The sequence below is a fragment of the Taudactylus pleione genome, unplaced genomic scaffold (genome assembly GCF_031769625.1).
Source record: "Taudactylus pleione unplaced genomic scaffold, aTauple2 ptg000026l, whole genome shotgun sequence".
In the NCBI taxonomy this organism is placed as follows: domain Eukaryota; kingdom Metazoa; phylum Chordata; class Amphibia; order Anura; family Myobatrachidae; genus Taudactylus; species Taudactylus pleione.
In genome coordinates, this window is record NW_028284428.1 from 31906394 (window position 1) to 31923059 (window position 16666).

At 40.4% G+C, this 16666-nt stretch overlaps 1 protein-coding gene across 1 annotated transcript in view; it reads left to right on the forward strand.

Moving 5' to 3' along the window:
- Window positions 1–875: 875 nt before the first annotated feature.
- Window positions 876–16666, forward strand: part of MXRA5 (matrix remodeling associated 5) — a 64550-nt gene continuing 48759 nt past the window's right edge. Inside the window, exon 1 of the mRNA XM_088451659.1 lies at window positions 876–1210. The gene's annotated coding sequence lies outside the window, so the exon portion shown is untranslated. The remainder of the gene's footprint in view (window positions 1211–16666) is intronic.

Consider the following 16666-nt stretch of genomic DNA (forward strand, 5'->3'; position numbering starts at 1 on the left):
CATTACAGTTTCCTTCATTCCTCTTGCATTCTTCTAAAATAAATCACTGTTGATTGTATGCAGAATTATTTGACACATCGTTACCACAGCATAAAATCTACCTATGCAGTTGACATTCTTGGCAATTTAATATATAAATACGTTTTAAAAACAGTTCTCTTGTATATGAAATGTTAATAATTTGAGAAAAGGTTGGTATGAATAGCAGGGAGATGTCTAAAACTATGACAGGGGATATGGAATTTGCAGATCTCAACATATTATATTTTAATGAGAGTATAAATTACTACATTGCTTACTATGGCTAAGTTGGTACTTTATGTAAACTGATGAAGCATTTCATGAAAGACATACAGAATTCAGTGACATGAATCCTTAACCTCCCATGTACTAAGGATACAAAGGTAAAGCCTTACAGAATAGTAAACTCAAGTGACTTATTCGGAAATTTCACTACCTGTAAATTAGCATTTATTTCTTGTAATTCAGCTGTTCGGATTTGCTGTTTGCTTAAACCCACTGCTCTAGGCTCAGTGTGTTTGTACTAGGATTGTCTCTGTGCCTTGGGGAATTTCTCTCCCTGTCAGTCTGCTGTTTTCAGCTTGTCTCACATTAGTTTTAAAAGTGCAATCAGCCTCCTTACAGCATCCACAGGCTTTCCCTGTGTCTGCACCAGGTCCTGCCTGAAGAGAGAGACGCCCACCAGAGAGCTGGAAGCACAGGCAGCTCCCTCCTCCTTAAACACACACCACAAAAGAAGGAGGGAACAGGGCATCCGTCCTTAATTTAAGGTTCATGCTTCTAGCATTGGTTATTCACTGTCTTGGATCACTGCTTAAAAATTCTAAATGGATGCTTCTAAGATTCTGAAATGAAATTCTGCTTCAGACTTCCCATTTACAGTCTTTAAAGTACAGAGGTGCCAAACCTAAGTTGTTTCTTTCTGGAATACTTCTGCACTACAGTAACTCCTGGATTAATGTTGCTGAAATGATTTAAATGGATTTGTGGTTTTATCTGAACTTATCCTTTATGTGTGCTACTTCCAAGTGGATACAGTAACATATATAAACCAAAGGGTTCAAAATAAAATATTGCAGGAGAAATAAAATAATCAGGAGATTACTTGTAACAGCACACACTGATCTTACTATCAGCATATGGATGATGGACAGTGAACGAATTGTGTGATAATATTGCCACCACAAAGGTAAAGTATTTTTCTTTCAGATTTATGTTTTATATTTTTTAATTATGTTTTATTATATATATTTCTAAACTCAAATTACAATGATTCTTATCAAATTTAAATATAATATGTAATACACAAAAACAATAGTCTGCAAGCTAATGTTATTATGCCACATGGTGTAATGCCATAGGACAAGTAACTTTTTCCCTACTGTTAATTGATAAATGGCAACTTGTGGAAAGTGTGGAAAGACAGCATACTGTACTGTATATATTGAGGTATTGTAATGTACTTCTTTATGTTTACTAATACCCTATTGTTATGGATTCATTTAGATAATTAGGACTATAAGTGTTTATTAGAGAATTCAACTTTGTGTTTCAAACAGTTAATTTGAAATTAAAAATCTTCCCGCAATTCTAGTTTATAACATCCATTGCATTTCTATATAGATTCAAATTAAATCCATTTGTCAGTGCAGTATGTGTGTGTTTTTATGTTTTATTAGCTAATATTTTACACAATATACACAGTTATATTAAAATTAGTTGTACAGTTATTGAAAACAGCTCTTACACTCATATTAAATATAAATTTTAGAGTTGATAGATCATTGTGTTATTGTATAGTCTTATTCTTTATTAACATTGGATGCCTTTGCCAAAAGCTTACATTTAACAGTACCAAAGTAACATGCGCAGACTTGTAAATGGAAACTTCCATAGATAAAAAAAAAAGACTTTAAATGTTTCCACTACTGTTTTTCTCTTTTGAGAGAAAGTTGCTGAGTTCAACTTCATGAGAAGGGTTAACAGTGTTCATTAGAGCCCATTTAAGTAGCAACGTTACTAATGGGAATCATGTGTCAGTGAGCAAGTTAGCAGGCAGGGGGCAGGTGTGTCCATATTCCTCACACTGGCTCCTTCCAGACAGAGAACTGCTATAGTAGGAGTAAAGCTCGCTTTGCTGCTTATGTAGCTGGTTAAGTCATCAGCATATCAATGCTGTATTTAACTCAGTTGGAAAACGTTCAGGAAATTCTTGCCAAGTAATTCTGCCTCCCACTGTATTAAATCAAATGAGTCCTAAATGCGTCAGGACAGAGAGGAAAAGATGACAATACCTGCGAGGTGACCAGACTTTCTACTGTGGGCGAGGAGTCTATCAGCCTATCACTTCACAGAGCTTGTGCAGAACTTGCACAGAAGATGCAGTGGGTAGTGGTTAGTCTGTTTTTTTTAACAAAGCAAAGATTAGCTTGGAAAGGAAGCTTTTTGCTGCTATGACCTGCAGCACATCTTTTTTGGGGGGAATAAATATGCTTTAAAACACACTGTTTTCTTTTTGCAAGATTTGACAGTCAAATATTTCATTATCCATTTTAGTTTACTTTTGAGTCCCTTCAATATTACCTATTATAAGGGTGCATAGGATGAAATTTTTAAATAATACAGAAGATTCCTTTTATTATAATTGAATGGATCAGATCAGAATATAAAAGTGAACCACGTAGAACCTCACAGGGGCGGTTCAATTAGCTGTAAGGTTCCATCAGAACTTTGCAGTCTGATATATCATGGACATACAGGCAGAGTAATTTCACTTGTTTTATCTCATACCCCATAGTGGAATAAACATGATTTCCATACCGTAATGGTCAGAAATCTGAGTAGTCGCAAAGCCAGTTGTATTGGAACCAGTGTCACTATGCACTTTACTTGTAAAACTAATAATTTACAAAGTCAGAGAATATCAATCACTGTGAATAGGGCTTCAGGTCACACTAATACCCCTTTTACACCAGAGCTAAAAACCCAGGTTATTGCAGGGTTAACCCGGGTAGCTCCTTAGGGTAAAGGGTTGGATTGCTGGGTCGAGTGACCTGGCAATCCAACCCAGGTAAATTGCAGGGTTTACCACAGGAATAACCCGTGAAACCCTGCAGTGTGAACGGCGCACTCCGGGTCACGATGACCTGGAGCGCGTCGCCTGCCAGCCGATTGGTCCGGCTTCAGTGGTGCTTGGAGATGACGTCATCTCCAAGCGTCCACTTCAACACCGGAAAAGCCGGGTCAATGCAGACCCGGCTCTGGTGTGAACGGCGCCAACTCAGGAATATCCTGGGTCGGCGCCAGGGAAATTCCGAGTCTGATATGAGGTCAGACCCGGAATTACGATGTAAAAGCGGTATAAATGATGGACACATAATAGTTGTAAATAACATACTATGGGGCATATGTATCAAAGATTGATGTGAGATAAAATTATGAAATATATATCACCAACCAATCAGCTCCAAACTATCATTTCTTAAACACAGCCTGCAAAGTGTAAGTTAGGTGATTGGTTGGTGATATGTCTCTCACAATTTTATCTCACATCAAACTTTGATACATATGCCCCTATATAACAAAATACATAGTGTTATACAGAACATTAATAGTTTTGTATGGCTTCTACCTATTTACTGTTACTTTTTATTTAGAGCACATATCTGTATACTGTATATTTACTGTATGGTCTCACACCCAATGTCTATGGCATATGTTTGCATACCATATGCCTGAAAAATATCAAGGTACAAATTATTTCTATTGTATGTAGCACAAAGTGGTGGACTATGAGTAGAGTATAGAGCACCCAGTATATGGAGACTAATATACTTGGTAGCCACATCCTAGCAACTACAGTAGCCTCTGTACATTGCCGCAAAGGTACCTTTGGGATACCACAATCAGCTCTATCAGAGGTCACCTCACCTGGTTCTGCCAAACATAGTTATACACACCCTGGTTGTATATATAAACAGTATTGCACAGTATTCACTTCCTGGAGTCAACTCTTCCCAGCTGTCCTAGGTGATCTGAAAGTGCATATGTTCTTGGTTATTTTAATGTGGCCCTTTTGTGTCATTTGGGAGTACAGTGTTCTGGATTGCTTACATGTGTCAAAGCATTATTTATAATTCAGTATCAGACCTCAAACATCAGTGAAACAATATTACTTTAATTTAATTGATAGTATTATGAGTATATAATATATAATTAACTAGAGATTTACTTGCTAAAACAAATAAAGAACAAAACTATTGTATTTTTATCAGTTTTGTACATCTTCCATCTTATTTGTATCACACTATAACCAAGTACAAAAATTCAAGCACATATATCAAAATATGTTTAAAGCAAGTGAATATGTGACATATTAAATTATGTAAGTGATAGTAGTGAAGGGTACCATAACACAGTAGGGCCTAAAGAGGTGAAATTGGTCCAGAGCACTTATCAAAGAAGCATCTGGTAACATTGTAAGATTCAGGCACCGGCATCCAGTGTTCACACAGCCCAAACAGTAGGTTCATTGACAATAGGCTAGTCTGGCTGGTCACCACCAGTGATTCATGGCCAACCTGTTATGGGGCTGATACAGAGTTGAATACAAGCCAGCTGTAATTGATTCCTCATTGTGAGTACGGTCTAAATGCAGACCACCCTGTACACTTGCTTTGATACCTGTCATCCTTATCAGTGCACACTTGCACCAGCCCTATTCTTAAGCACAAGCAAGAAGGACCTAAAGAAGGGAAGTTACTTTGTCCTTATGGACTGTCTCTGACCCTATGTATGAGTTGACTGGTGCAGAGTTTAATATACTTCTGTTTGCAGAGCATGTATTGCATGGCATATGCAAGTATAAACAATGCACAATTCAAATGACTGAGGAGGAGCAAGTGGGCTGTATTTGGGTGTTCTCATGTAGGCAAAGTTCAATAAGGGTATGTTGATGGATCAACAAACTATGCAGATCTGAATGTAAGCATATCCAGCCATGTCATTTGCAAATAGTATAGGCTGGTACAAGTGCCTACTGATGAATAGCAAACCAAGCATATGAATAGGGGTCAATGCATAGCAAGGCACAAAGCACCGGACTCTTTCTAGCAAGGGTGTAATTCCACAGTCAGGGGAACCATTTCACTGGATACCCCAGCCAAAGCATTACGCCTGACCGCTAGCTAGCCCAGGCTGGGGATCCCTGGGGAGGTGGGGACCCCCAATAAAGGGGTCCCACTCTCCAGGGCACCCCAAGCCTGGGCTGATAGCCCGGAGCTATCCCTGGCAACCCTCTGTGGTAGGTCCCGGGTTGATAGTGTAAAGTGTGGTATGAAAATAGATGGGGGGATTGCCACCTCCTCAGGGATCCCAGGCCTGGGCTGACTAGTGGTCAGGCATAATGCTTTGGATGGGGAACCTGGTGAAAGGCATCCCCTGGCTGTGGAATTACACCCCCACTAGAAAGAGTTTGGTGCTGGTTATGGCAAATACAGGATACCCCTACTCAATTTGTCCCCTGTATTTCCAAAACCAGGACCAGCTTGCTTAGCCCAGTGCTGGTTGTGCTAAATACAGGGGACTCCTACATCTTTTGACCCCTGTATTTTCACAATCAGGAATGGCTCTGAAAAGTTCAGGGCTGGTTGTGCTTTTAGGGAGGGACCCCATGTCAATTTTTTTTAAATTTACGGTACCTCTTCCAAGTTCGTTAAACATAGATGCATGCATGAATCTCACTGATCTGTGCGTGCATCTGTGTCAATTAGACCTGCTCATGCTGAAAATGAAAGCATGAAGCAAGTCTATTACTTTGGGGATTGAGGTTCAATTTTGACTGGAATTTGGTGTTCGATTTGCACACGGGCATGCAAAATCAAACATCAAATCACTGTTCAAAATTGAACCAAATCGAATTTGATTTAGAAAAGCCTTCTAAAATCGAGTTTTTGTAAATGTAGGATTTTGAAAGGGATTTGTACATTCGATTTGAGGTGAGCTAAATCGAAAATCAACTCAAATGTAAAATCGAACTTTGATAAATTTACCCCTTAATCTTGTCTGATGTTTATGGTTTCCATTCCTACTGTAGCTGCAGTGCTCCCAGCCATCATATAAAAATTTGGAAAAATAAATATAATTATTTATCTCCTTTATAGTTGTAAGTTGAGTGTTAATAAAATGTCATACATTGTTGTAAAACATTTTTAAATAAAAAGTGTAGAGCATACTGGAGGTATAAAATTGCACTAATGCAAATTGAAACTGTTCAGCAGCAAGTGGAATTGGACTATGGTTACACTGCAGCACCTCATAAAAGCTGTATAGACAGAAATACTAACAACTGCACATATTTTAAATGTATGGAAACATACTGTACCTACAAAAGGAAATGCAGACAACATGGGTTTCCTAAACTCTACTGCCATATACTGTACTTCAGTTAATATAGAGGGGGATGTATAATATAGAGGGGGATGTACAAAACCTTAGAGAGAATAAGGGGGATGTATAAAACCAATCCGCTTCTGTCATTTTATAGGCTGTGTTTGAAAAATGACAGTTAGGAGCTGATTGGTTGGTACTATATCTCTCTCCACTTTATCACTCTCCAAAGTGTGATACATCTCCCAATTGGTTCCTTCTTGAGATGCTAGTTCTTTGTGTAGGCTGTAGACTTCAGTATGTTTGTGATTTATGAGATAAGCCATGATGCAGGATTGGAGTAGGTAAAAACACTGGGATTTAAAGTAGCAGCCTCAAACAAAAAACATTTGTTTATTTCAAAAGTAATGCTGGGCATACATTATACAATTATCTGCCAATCTAAGGGGATGACAGCAAAATGCCGACTCCTCCTCAGTGACAGGGGGCTAACATCACAGTAAAGCGCCTGGCACCCGGTCACTGAGGAAGAGGCGGCAGGGCAGGGAGAGCCTCTGGTGGCAGCCCGGTATCTACAGTAGTGCTGGGAATGATCCCAGAGTGATGAAATCATGGGTGTGCCACAAGCCCACCCAGTGAGGCCACATGCCCTTTTAGGCCGCATGCACGCAGGCAGGTTCCTTGCCGCATTTGGTGTCACCGACCCCAGTGCTGTCCCCGGCCATAATATCTGATAGATTACAGGCTATCAAATGAAATGTCTGCCAATCTAACAGACATATTATCTGACAATGTATGCCCAGTTTAAGCGTAGCCACCACTAGCAATGTCCCCTCCACTTTATAAGATCACTAAAATGATCACCCCTTATCCTATATCAAGCATTAATCTTCTCTGGCTTTCACATTATTTAAATGTGAAGTTATGCCCCTGATTGGCCAGTAATACAGAAACAAATTGTTGCTTTATATCTAAGAACTTAATTGGGTTTGTATCAAGAAATACAGAAAAGAATACAACTAGAGGTGGTGCTTGACTTTGCATATGTTAAAAGCTTTGATTGGACCAAAAGATTAAATACAAAGAAGAAAAGTAAGGTGGAGAGAAGATTCAGCTGCATGGGGAAAAGCATTATATTGTGTTTACCATTCATCCATGCTCAGAAAAGAAAATGATCATGACATTCATTTCTAATTTTCTTATTTGCATGATTTCTTACATTTTAAATTTATTACAGATGTTTGCTAGTTATGCCATTTACTTCTAACAGTATGTGTCTTAACAATTTCATATACTCATACAATTTGTATTATAAATAACAGAAAGCTAAATGCACTGCCATTGATGTAATTATTACATCTTTTCCATTAGAATGACGGTCGCACCCAGTATTATGTTCACACACCCATCCCGGGTGCAACCCGTCTGAGACCCAATAAGACAGACGGCCCGACTCGGATCTAATTTCGGGTCGATGACCCCATCGGCATCACGTGTAGAGCTGGCGCATGGAGATGATCTAATCTCCAAGCGCCATCGCTTCCTATGCAGAAAACGGGATCCGGGTCGCATAGACCAGGGTTATCCATTCACACTGCATAATGAGCAGGGTTGAAGACAAGCTTATTTCAACCCTGTCCTTTCACACTGCACAATAACCTGGGTTTCTGCGCATTCACATGCAAGAACCTGTGTTATTGCTGCTAGTGGAAAAGGGGTATTAGTGATCAATATGTACAGAAGGGGTTGGGTTTGGGATTCTGGCTGTTGTGTTGCCGGCAGTCAGAATAGCGTCAGCAGAATCCCAACTGTCAGAATCCCGACAGGATTAGGTAAGTATCCTAACCCTGACCCTCCCCTTAACCCTAACCCACCATTCCCACAACCTAACCTTAACCCTCCCCTTAGTCCCTAACCCCTAACCCTACACCTATCCCTAACCCTATTACTTACCATTGGGATCAGCGGATGGGATTCTGGAGCTGGGATTCCGACTGCTATGGGGACTCCAGCGCTGGCATGCCGACTACAACCCCACAGAACGGAAAATAAAAGTGCAATACCATGCTTCACATACAGTCAGGTGCATAAATATTGGGACATTGACAGAATTTTCATATTTTGGCCTCTATTCACCACCACAATGGCTTCACCACCACTAGTTCTTCTGTGTGCTGGACAGGAAGTCTAATGGATGGTAAATTAAATGGAGTATTTAGTGCACCAAAAGTCGGCTTCAATGTTATAGACAGAGCATTAATATCTATCAACGTTTATTTTATACTTGTACTTTACAGTAATGCAAGAATATTCTAGCAAAGCCACTGGGGATTATGTATTAGGGTGTGAGCTGCTGCTGCTGCAGGTACTTCCCGTATTTTTAAACGGAAATCATTTTAAAGGCAAAACTAGCTTGTTTTACCTTTAAAATGATTGCCGCTTTAATGACTTGCAGAAGTTCCCACAGCAGCTGCAGCTTGCACCCTATTACATAAGCCCCCATGTCTGTTAAAAATTTAAGATATCCAAGTTACACTAATTGAGGAAACACTATGGGCTGAGTGCTATTTACTGGAAACTATAGGTTACAATTAAGACAAAGGATAAAACATGTAACACGTACAATTCAAATGTCTCCATATGACCAGCCCTTACAATCTAGCAATGTTAACCTATACAGTACATTGATCTCTTAAGGTGCGTACACACTGGGCAATTTTACTGAGTGATTGCACGATTACGACATCGTATTCGTGCAATCGCTCAGTAATTGTGCACAAATCATGGACTATAATGCCGGAAACGACCAGCGATTCCCGCTGGTCGTTCCCGACATTGTCCACCGTCTGAACATGTAGGCCAATCTGCAGATTACGACAAATTGGCCATGTTCAGGAATGACTGATCGTTCAGTGTAGGCACTACAGGGATAACAGAAATGATGGTACGATTACGATGTCGTAATTGTACTGTCTTTCCTGATCGAACAGTGTGCACGCACCTTTATTAGATAAAATCATTCAGTGGAGCCTTTTTCTATAGTAGAATTTAAATTTCAGCCTCTCATTTTGTTTTATCAGGTGCCAAAATAGCCACATTTCACTGTTTAGTTTTCACACTAGCTGAGGCGATTATAAGTACAATGTGTTATATAATTGTTTTGTGTTATATTTAAACTGTTTTATATATATTTACTTTGTGAAGTACATTGATTTTGTACTATACACATTCATAAGTAAAAAAAACCACAATATACATATAGATAATGCTTTCTCAGAAATCTGTAGTTAAAGACTGTGATCCTGCTGCTGCCCTGACTGTATGCACTCCACAACAGATGCTGTCATAACAATATGTACCAACAGGACTGAACACTTATACTGGAAACAGAAGCTTGCTGTTGGCCATCTGGCAGACAGTTTATGGGAAGTCAGAACATTCTTCACTCTTAACAGTATGATCCTAGTTATTAGAAAGCTGGATGTGTCTGCACTTCTGGTTGGTTGAATTGGTTTGGGAAATATGGTAAAGGCTCTTCAAAGCTGGAATACTAATTTAGCAAAAGTTACAGTACTGTACAGTTGATCCAACAGAATGTTTATATGATTATGTAACAAGGTGTCTCTGTATTTTCTTTCATGTGACTATAGCAGAGATGTACACATGCTTGTAGCTTTTATTATTTTTATTTATTTATTTTTACACCAGCAAACCACTGTTCTTATTTTAGTGTTTAGCAATTTGTTATTTTAAATCTGGAGAAGAGTTGATGAAGTTCTAGATACCTTATGTAATGTGTAAATGTGAACGCCAGTCTTAGGAACATTAAACTCAAAAATAATCTATTTTCAAAAGATTAAGGGCCTGATTCAGATATGCATGTAAAGCGGTCACAATTGTGGCCACTTTCCACTTTTTTGGAAATAAACAGGGAATTATACCTGTATTAATAGTCACCCAACTACTTGTGAAAGTAGTCACCATCATCGTGAATCGTAAGTTGCTGATCAGTAACACCCCCTCATCTGCAAGTAGAGATAATTGGGAGTTGTACAACTCTGAATCGCCTCTAAGTTGCATAAGAAGGCCAAAGCGTGGGCAATTTGATAAAAATCGTGAGATCTGTACGTAGACCAACTCTGAATCAGGCCCTAAGTATCTGCATTACTCTTATTAAAAAGAAATATTGGCTTTAATTTCAGTGCATTGGTTACCTGAAAGAAATTGTTTTGGTAGTGTTTATTGATCATCTTTAACATAACCTTATTAAATGTAACTGTTAATATATGAAAATAAAATCAGAGAAAAAAAATATTTTGGTAATTTACTAATTATCTTCACCCATGTAGAATTAGCATAATTAGGGATTATTAAAATTACTGTAATTGAGTTCTGTGAGCACCTAAAACAGAGGTTCCCAAACTCCACCATTACAGTCCAGGTTATAAGGATATACATGCTTGAGCACAGGTGACTTAATTAGTACCTCAGTTCATTTGATTTAACCATCTGGACTCAAGTATGGATATCCGTAAAACATGGACTGTAATTGCGGAGTTTGAGAAACTTTTAACAGCTGAAACCCGGTTTATTGCAAGGTTAACCCTGGTTGCTGCTAGGTGTAAAATGGGCAAGGATTGGATTCCCAGGTCAAGTCACCTGGCAATCCAACCCAGGTAGCTTGCTGGGATTAAAACGGGAACGACTTATGTAACCGTGCAGTGTAAAAGGGTAACCCGGGTCGTCTGAACTTGTTGATAAATGGGCCCTTTTATGTTTTAGCTTTCAAATCAGGGCTCATAGAAGGCCACATCAGGGAGAGTTGGTAAGTATGGATTGAAGACATGAGTGATGCTAATTCAAGAAAGCAATCAGTTTAAAATAACACTCTAATTTAATTATTTATTATCTTTTCTAAGGGGTGTCAACTGTTCAGGCTGTATTAGAATATTTTGGGAGAATAAGCAATAAATTGTATATTTCACAGTTTCTTTGCTTTAATCTATGACATAGCATGGGTGTGTATATATGTATGTATATATACTTAAATACTGTAGATAGATAGTAAATTGATGCATATTGTAAATTTTTTTAGTCACATGGACATTTTTTTAACAACTGTAGACACCAGAGATTGCTCTTATTCCCCTTGCCCTTCGCTTCTTGGCTCCCTCACTTTCTCTCCTCAGATCTTCCCTCCATCATCTTAGGTGATTTTAATATTCCTATTGACATTCCCACAGAATCCTCTAACCGCACCTCTTCATTTAGTCTCGCCCAATGGACCTCATCACCCTCCCACGTGAGTGGACACTCACTTGACCTGGTCTTTACTCACCGTTGTGATATTTCTGATTACTCCAATTCCCCATTCCCTCTCTCTGACCATCACCTTCTCTCCTTTAACCTATCCCTCTCTCCTTCCCCCCTTTTACCTCCTAAGGCTACCATTACTAAGTGTAATATTGTGGCTATTGACTCTGTTGCTTTTTCCTCCCTACTGGACTCTCTTCTCTCCCCTATCCTTTCTCTCTCCTGTGCTGAACAAGGCACTTCACAGTACAATTCTTCCCTTCTGCTCTTGACTCTGTTGCTCCGGCAATAACTACTCACCCTCACAGATCCACACCACAACCCTGGCATTCCAAATGCACCAGATACCTGCAAAAGTGTTCAAGAATTGCCAAGCGTCAGTAGAGAAAATCACGCTCTAAGGCTGACTTCCTCCATTTGAAATTTATTCTCTCATCCTACAGTGCTGCTCTGTCCCTCTCCAGACAAACATATTTCAAGAACCTCCTCAAATCCCCAGCATCCACTTTCAACTCCCTCCTTTGCCCTTCCCCTCCTCTCTGCCCTTGACTTTGCCACCTACTTTACATCTAAAATTGACTCCTAATGTGAGCACATCATATTCCATCAGACCCTCAGCACTCCTGCCCCTCCTTTCCCTGACCACTCCTCCCCTTCTGCCTCACCAACTCTGACATCCTTCCCCCCAGTTTTTGGAGAGAAACTCATGGCCATCATCCAGTCCTCCCCTCCATCCACCTTCGCTCTTGACAAAATCCCTTCCTGTCTCCTCTCCTACCTGTCTCCTTCTGCCTGTTCCCATCTTACTCACCTCCTTAATCTCTCCCTATCATCTGGCACTGTCCCTTCTGCATTCAAAAATTGTCATTGTCTCCCCCATTCTTAAAAAAACCTACCCTTGATCCTAACATACTCTCCAACTACCGACCCATCTCTCTTGTCTCTTTTGCTTCCAAACTCCTTGAGCATATTGTTTACAACCGTGTTACCACTTTTCTTTCCTCCCACTCCTTCCTTGACTCATTTCAATCTGGCTTCCGTTCTCTCCACTCCACTGAAACTGCCCTCACGAAAGTCAGCAATGACCTCCATGCTGCCAAATCCAAGAGCCACTACTCTATGCTTATTCTCCTTGACCTCTCTGCTGCATTTGACACTGTAGATCACCCTCTCCTCCTGCAAATCCTTCACTCTCTTGGTTTATGTGGCACTGCACTCTCCTGGCTGTTCTCCTACCTCTCTGATCATTCCTTCTCTGTCTCCTTTCATAACTCCTCTTCCCCCCCATTTCCACTAACCGTTGGAGTTCCCCAAGGCTCTGTTCTTGGACCTCTCCTTTTCTCCCTATATATGTCATCTTTAGGTGAACCCATAAACTCCTTTTGACCTCAAATATCATCTCTATGCTGATGAAACTCAAATTTATCTTTCCATCCCTGAGCTCTCCCCCTCGCTCCTCACCCATATCTCCAGCTGTCTCTCTGCTCTCTTTTCATGGATGTCGCAGTGCTTTTTTAAACTTAACATGTCTAAGACTGAGCTTATCATCTACCCACCCTCTTCCACTACCTCACTTCCCACAATTTCATTATCTATTGATGGCACAACTATCTCCTTTAGCCCCAAAGTGCACTGTCTTGGAGTTATCTAGACTCCTCCCTCTCCTTTAAACTACACATTCAGCACCTCTTGCATTCCTGCCGTTTCCACCTAAAAAATATCTCCAGGATTAGACCCTTCCTCACCCAGGACGCAACTAAAACCCTCATCCACTTGCTGGTCATCTCCAGATTGGACTACTGTAACCTTCCCCTAGCTGGCCTCCAAGCCTCTCACCTCTCTCCACTACAGTAAGTTTTCAATGCTGCTGCTCGGCTCATCTTCCTCTCCAGACATTCTACAACTGCTTCCCCTCTCCTTCAAGCCCTGCACTGGGTCCCCTTCTCCTTCAGATGCCAATTCAAAGTACTTGCACTCTCTTACAAAGCCCTCACCAAATCCACTCCCACATACATTTCTGACCTTCTCTCACTTCACACTCCCACCCACCCACTTCGCTCAACAAATGCATGCCGCCTCTCTTGCCAACTGATTACTTCCTCCCACTCCCGCATCCAAAATTTTGTCCATGCTGCTCCCTACCTTGGAATGCTCTCCCTCTCTGTATCAGACTCTCCACCTCTCTGCAAATCTTCAAATGGGCTCTCAAGACCCACTACTTTATCAAGGCCTTCCAGCTCTCATCCTAACCCACTTCATGCTCTTTCCTCCCTATCTTCCCCTTCTGTGTCACACCTGTCTGTGATCCCCTCCGCTTTAGAATGTAAGCTCTCTCAAGCAGAGACCTCTTCCCTCATGTGCTTCTCTTTACATTTTCTTCTACTCCTTACTTCCCATAAGGGCACCTAACACTTGACTGCCAACTCCCTGCTGCTTATTGTGAGTGCTTTAATCACTGTTGCAGCAATGTATATAATTTGTGTCCTTGACCTGCACTGTAATGTACTGTAAGTTACTTGTTTCTTGTTCACTTACTAGTTTTATGTACTATGTAAGGCGCTGTGGAACACTTGTGGTGCCATATAAATAAAGGATAATAATAATAATAATAATAATAATAATAATAATAATAATAATAATTAATAATTAAAAAAAAAAAAATATATATATATATATATATATATATATATATATATATAAAATCAGTATGGAATGGAAACGAGAATAAGAGTGACCACTGGTGTCCACAGTTGTTAAAAAAAAAAAGTCCATGTGACTAAAAAATATATACATCAATTTACTTGGTGCACAACAGCCGAAAAGTCCGCCAATGAGGAGATTCAGTAAAAAGAGAAGGCACTCACCAAAGCATATGCTGTGATAGAAGTTAATAACTTACTCCAAGTCCATTGGGATGCAATGCAGTGTCTTTTGCCAACCTAATTACATTGTCACCAAAGTGCAACAGGAACATCCAATACATATATAAAAGGAGACTTACTGTATCCTGCCTTAACCCTGGTGGCTGCCTAAGTAGACACAAATAAATTAACCAGGATGCACTGCAGTGGAAGTGCATTTCATATATGGTAATAGCACACCACTCTACAGGAGCAGGAAAGGACAATCACATCACTTATCATGCCAAATATAATCATGAGTGTGTCAATGGGTTAATTCAAACAGTAAATATATGTAATATATAATACACTGTGTATTCAGGAAGCCAAAAGGTTTACAAATAATGGAACATTATATGGCAAACACAAATAACAACCTACTTCCCTATTATACTATAACATGTCACACTACTAGTGTGATCAATAAATAATAGAACATAAGTGGTGGATATCTCACGATTATGTACAGTGTAGCGCAAAAAGACATAAAATGGATTATGCTCATTTAATCCCCTAGGGGATACCATATCAACTCTATGTATCCACTTTGATTTCAATCTTCTTAGAGCTAGCTCTCGTTCACCACCCCCTGGTGAGGTGGGAACCCAATCGATAAGCAAACATTTACTAGTAGACACTTGGTGCCCATATGTAAGCCAGTGTTGGGCCACAGGATTGTCTGTTGATCCAGTCATTAGAGCCATCCTAACTAAGCTCCCACAGTTTGACAAATGCTCTTTAAAATCATGTTTGGTCATACCTTCATATTCCCAAACCAAACGGGCATGTCAGTAAGTAGATTACAAAGTTCATCCTACAGTGTATTACAATGTAGGCAAAATTTTGATCTTTGGTTGACGGAATGTAGTACCTGCAATCATTGACCTACAAGTGGTGCAATTGGTACACTTAAAGCGTCCAGTTTTCTGTGGTCTCAGCCATGTACCCTGATGTTTACCAGTGGTTTGTAGCATTGGAAGCATTAATAATAATAATAATAATAATAATAATTAATAATATTATTATTTATAATAATTGTTTTAAATTAGGTCCAATTGGCACAGACTGCAGTCCCAATTGAGAATACTGCGGTCTGTAGTATCAGTTAACCTAACACACTAGATGCCTGTACAGTACAGTATATCTGATAAATTGCTGGAATACTGTCACAAGCTGCCGCCGCGTCTTGTTGGACAACGGTGCTCCTGGCGGTTCTCTTAGGCCTGTTGGAGACAGAGACGCCACGCTGTCAACTCATGAAGTCCTCCCATTCGGCTGTACGTCATCTCTGCCGGGTTTGTATTGGTTCTTCCTTCTTTTTCTTTCCTGCTGATGCATTGCTCGGATGCCGGTGATAGCGTCTTACACGTGTTTCCGGTTCCATAGTTGGTATCTCTCATTGTGATCTTTCAGCATCTCCAGTCCTGAGTCTGTTGTGTCTTGTGCCAAGTATCATCCCGGCACTGCAGCATCTGAGGTTCCAGCATAACATCGCAGCTATCTCCGCTGTAGAGTGCCTCCAGCTTGCCAGTGCTGTGTCATACTCCAGCGGCACAGTCTGCATTACAGTGACAGTGTCTGAGGGTCTCCAGCCTTACACTGTGACTACCTCAGCTGTATAGTGAACCCATCATCTCACAGTTGCCGCACCACAACCCGGCTGCATTTACCGCAGTGCAGTGTCTGAGTGGACTCAGCCTTAACATCACGGCTATCTCCGCTGCTCTGTGTCTCCAGTCACCACAGTTGCTGCACCCCTTTCCGGCAGTATTTACCACAGTGCAGCATCTGAATGGACTCAGCCTTAACATTACAGCTTTCTCTAATGCTATGCATCTCCAGTCGTCACCGTTACCGCTACGTGACCACCCAGTCGCATTCCTTGCCAGGCATCTCCAGCCCGCAAGGCTGCTACGTGACCGCCAGGTCACCATCCTTGTCAAGTATCTCAAGCCTCCAAGGCTGCTATGTGACCACCAGGTCTCCACCTTGTCAAACCTCTCCAGCCTTGCACTAAATTTTGGTTGATCCCATCGCTCCAATGA